We start from the raw sequence: 5235 nt of genomic DNA on the forward strand, positions 1-5235 counted from the left end.
ACAAAAATAGATCCAGAGACATAGAAGCATCAAACAGACTGTCAAACCTCAGAAGGAAGGCAGGGAGGTGGCGGGGAGAGATCAACTAATGAACTCATATGCGTAGAAGCATAACCCACAGACACAGACAATAAGGTGGTAAAGGCCTTGGGTAAGGGGAAGGGGAAGGTCAATTGGGGAAAAGGAGGACATATGTAATACTTTCAACAATAAAGTTTTTTTTGTTGTTGTTTTTTAAAAAAGAGAGACATTGAATGAAGGCAAAATTATAAATGGTATTTTCCTGCAAATGACTTAATAGTCATAGGAAGCTCTTCTCTCCAGAATCTCTAGATGGATTATGTATTCCCTTCTTTTCTGTCTTTAGGAAAGCTGGAGGAAAATAAGGTGGAGATTTTTACATTCTTCAATAAAGGAAAGGGAAAGGTAGTGTGGGAAATTGCATCAATGACCAAATTCTTCTTCACAGTTCCCCCTTCATTCACACCATATGGGGTTGCTATCACTAAAGAGTACCTTCTCCTGCCTGTTGATTTTATATTCCACCATGTGACTTGCTCCAGCCAATGGAATGTCAGCCTGCATGTTGCAACTAATGCTCTTGAGTGACTGGGCTTGCTGTCTTGTGTGTTTGCCACGCCATGAAAATAGCCTCCCAGGAGCTGCTGCCACTCAGCCTGAGAGTTGGAAAGATCACACACATAGAAACACAAGCCTCCACTTGGTGAGAAGCCAAAACCAATTGGATCCAGAGCCTGAAGCAAAGTCACTGGCTCAAGCTTACATTGACTCACCGTGCTTCCACTTTACCCCCAAATCCCCACCCCCACACCAACCTGAAGACTGTCAAGTGAGAATGACAGTCCTCTGAAGCAAGGAGTCCACAGATGATGGACTGAAGACCAAACCCAGCTGCCTTCTAACTCACCCACCAGCCAGCTATGAATGGATTTTACATTTTTAAAGGGTAGAAAAAACATCAAAAGAAAATTTTGTGGCCCTTAAGTATTATATGAAGTTTAAATAGCAATGTTCACAAAGCTGATTGGAACACAGCCACTGTCATTCACTTATGTATTATCTATGGGTGTGTTAGCAAGACAATGGCAGAGTTGAATAGTTGTGACAGAGACCATATGGCCCGCAAAGCTGAAAATATTTGCTATCTGGCTCTTCTAGAAAAGGGTTTTCAATCCTGCTCGACACCACTGAGTTTCAGAGTTATTCACTATGCAGTAATATGTAAGACATTTCCCCTAACAATAAACTAGTAAATAACTAGTAATAATTCTATCACCCCAGTAAATTCAATAAAAAATAAAAATGAAATGAAATGACGCAAAAATAGCAAAACTGGAGAATCTACTGGCATGGTTTCCACGAGTCTCATCATGCTTCATATTGTCAGGGACTCCTTTAAGTGAATTGATTATACTTCCTGTGTTTCTGTGGATTGCTTGTGTCCAAATGCAGTGACTGAGACAGAGGAAGACATGGAAGAAACACTTGTAACTCCAGAGGAAATGGACACTTGCCTCCTTAGATGAGTCACATGACACTGACACTGAGCAATACTGCACCCAGAGGAGAGATCATCATAGATGGATATGAGTCCCTTCCCTAACCCCTGGCAAGATCCTTTACACTCCCCTCAGGGCCTTGGGCATGTCACAGTGAACTGTGGGTACTGGGCAAACATGTGCCGATTAAAGACCTATATTTGGCAACAACATGGTTTACTGGAAAGTGCATGAGATCGAGGGTCAAATGGCCTGGCTTCTATGCCTGCAACAAAGTGGTGAGAGTTGCTGGAGCCATTATTACTTCAGGCTGTTGCAGAACATTCTAACCAGAACACTCTGCTGGTGGGCTACAGGAGGATGGAGGTAGGAGGCCAGCTGGGTGGAACCTGGGGAAGGCAGAGCCTCTGAGGTAAGTCCCCCTGACTCCTAGCAGCCTTGTCCTGCTACCCCAGCGAGCCAGAAAATTATGATTATTTTCTTTGTATACCATGATATGAAAATGGTTAGGATACACTTGCAGCAAATGAGCCAGGATTTAACATATAAAAAGATTAGTTAAGTCTGACAGCTATTTAATTTTAAAGTGCAGGGGATACACTAGGTCTCTCTAATTAATTCTTCATTCATGAAAAGTAATTAAAGTGGTCTTGCAATTATTCTAAGAATCTCATTAATTGTCCTGGAGATCAGAAGTGAACAAATCAAGCTTGGTGTTCTCTCTTTTTTAATAGTTTTAAAAAATATATGTGTATTGATTTCAGAGAGGAAGGGAGAGAGAAAAAAATAGAAACATCAATGATGAGAGAGACTCATTGATCAGCTGCCTCCTGCACGCTCTACACTGGGGATCGAACCCACAACCAGTCATGTGCCCTGACTGGGAATTGCAATGTGACCTCCTAGTCCATAGGTCAATGTTCAACCACCAAGCCATGCCGGCTGGGCTAGCATGCTCTGTTTTCACCCTCTGTAATAATCTCCCTCCAGTGGCAGATTGATTTTATTTGATGGTGCCAATTAAGACTATCCAGATCCACAGCCTTTGAAATATGACTTTGCAACTACTGCCACTAAAAGTTTTTCTATTTCTTCACCCTCTGGATAACAGGTAGTAGCAGAAGTGATTGAGCCTAGACCTTAAGAGGTCTTGAATGCTTCCACTCTCTCGCCCATGCCCACGCCATGAGTAAAGCCCAGGAGAGCCCGATGGAAATAAGCCCAGTGTTCTCACCATGACTATACTAGACAGCCAACTTCCAAACATAGAAGAGAGGCAGCCAAGATCAGCAGGCCCACCTCCAGAACCCACAACTGACTACATGTGCATGAGACAGCCCAGGCAAGACCAGAAGATCACTCACCTCTCTCACAGGTATATGACCAATAATAAATGCTTATTGTTTTAAGCCACTGGGGGTTTGGGTGGTTTGTTATGTTAACTGATACACAGATATATTAGAATCAGGTCTCAGCCCATTCTAATGAAATGAAAAATTGTTCTTTTTCTCATTTCTAATTTTCAAACATACATCGACCCATGCATTCAACAAAATATTATCTATTTAGTGTCAGATTCTTGGCCAGGTTCTAAGGTTATAGCAGCAAAATCCACTCAAACAATAATTACCTCCAAAATAACATCTCCAATGCTGTACTCTTACCTAATGTTTTAGAGTCTTGTTCTATTTGAATGTTTTAGTATTACTAAAAACTTATCATGTTCTAATTCTTAAATGACCACTCTCTTCTCCAGGAGCTTCCAGCAAAACAAAACAGAGACCAAAAAACAAATCAGCAACAAGAACAACAAAAGGCTTTTCTCCCATTTGTGCATGAAATGTGGACCATGAACTGTGCCCAAGTGAATGGAGACTTCAAAGAGGAATAAGACTCAAGACAACCTTCCAGAAGATCCAGTTCTGCCCAGCTGGCGTGGTTCAGTGGTTGAACGTTAACCAGTGAACTAGGAGGTCATGATTCGATTCCTGGCCAGGGCACATGCCTGGGTTGCAAGCTCAATCCCAGTAGGAGGTATGCAGGAGGCAGCCGATCAATGATTCTCTCTCATCATTAATGTTTCTCTATCTCTCCCTCTCCCTTCTGCTCTGAATTCAATAAAAATATATATATTTTTAAAAAGACCCAGCTCTTCTTGTGTATGCATTAAACCACATTTCCCTGTTGCTTTGCATTTAGGTGAGGCCATATAACTAGTTCTTACCAAAGTGATGTAAATAAAAACACTGGGTCATTTCTGACTTCTTACAAACATGCTCTCCTTCCCCTGCCCCTATCTATATATATATCCATATATAGTTTTATACAATAGAAAATGCCTGGATTCCTGAGTTACTATTTAAGAATTCCCAATATTTCCACTTGACCTAAACCATTTGCTTTGGTCTTTGCATGAGCAAGATAGGTCACTGAGGTTTGGAGTTATTTTTTTAATATATATTTTTATTGATTTCAGAGAGGAAGGGAGAGGGGGAGATAGAAACATCATGCCCACTACTGGGGATCAAGCCCACAACCCAGGTAAGTGCCCTGGCTGAAAATCGAACCATGACCTCCTGGTTCATGTCTCAAAGCTCAACCACTGAACCAAGCTGGCTGGGCTGGGGTTATTTTTAATAGCAATTAGCCTATTAAACTCAGCACTAATGACATTTGGGGATGGAAATTTCATTGTTGTGGGGAACCAGCCTGTGCATCATAGTAGGTTTTAGCAGCATCCCTGTCTTCTACCACCATAAACTGGTGTAGCCATGCCTTTTCCAGTTGTAACAACCAACAGTATCTCCCTTGGGGAGCAAAATTGCCTCCATTTGAGACCCACTGTCCTATTCTTCCTAATATACCCATTTCTAACCTATTTGGTAGTCACAGTCTTCTCTCTTCTAGTTTATTAGTTTTCCATTTTCATCATTGGAAATCTAAAGTCCTCTCTGTGCTTTTTTATATCTTCTTAATTTGACCCACTCTCATTTTCCAAGGTTCTCCTTTTTAAATGTTACTTAATTTTTTAAATCCACATATAAGTGATACCATACAATATTCTCTTTTTTAACCCATTCACCCATTGATGGTCACTTAGATTGTTTCCATGCCTTGGCTATTGTGAATAATTCTGCAATGAACATGGGAGTACAAATATTTCTATGAGATATCTGTTTTGTTTCCTTTGGATATATTCCCATAAGTGGTATTGCGGGATCAGATGGTAGGTCTATTTTTAATTTCTTGAGGATTCTTCATACTGTTTTCCATCAATGTTATTGAGAATGACCGCCCCATGTATCAATTGAGTCTCTGCAATATTGGCATCTTCATCTTTGTGTATGCATCACACACATTCAACACACATTTCCATCTCCATGTATCTGCTCCTACGATCGTCTTCCATAAGACTTTCAATTCTACCCTCACCGATTTCTCTCCCCTGTAAATTTCAGTCGCCACACAGGTATCTAACATTGGGTGAACAATGAGTTTCATCTCATTACAGGCAAGCTATAACTAATTGACAGCGGCTGCCTGGAGCGTGGCATTGAAAAGGTGAGACTGAGATACAGGCTCAGGAGCAGCATGTTGTGACCAATTAGTTATGTGTCCATGTATCTGAAATCCTAGATAGTCTCACATTGCTCTCTGTTGAATTTTCTGAGTCTTCTTATAATTTCCTGAAATCAAGATCAGTGTTTCACAGGAA

The sequence above is a fragment of the Pipistrellus kuhlii genome, unplaced genomic scaffold (genome assembly GCF_014108245.1).
Source record: "Pipistrellus kuhlii isolate mPipKuh1 unplaced genomic scaffold, mPipKuh1.p scaffold_m20_p_16, whole genome shotgun sequence".
Taxonomy (NCBI): Eukaryota; Metazoa; Chordata; class Mammalia; order Chiroptera; family Vespertilionidae; genus Pipistrellus; species Pipistrellus kuhlii.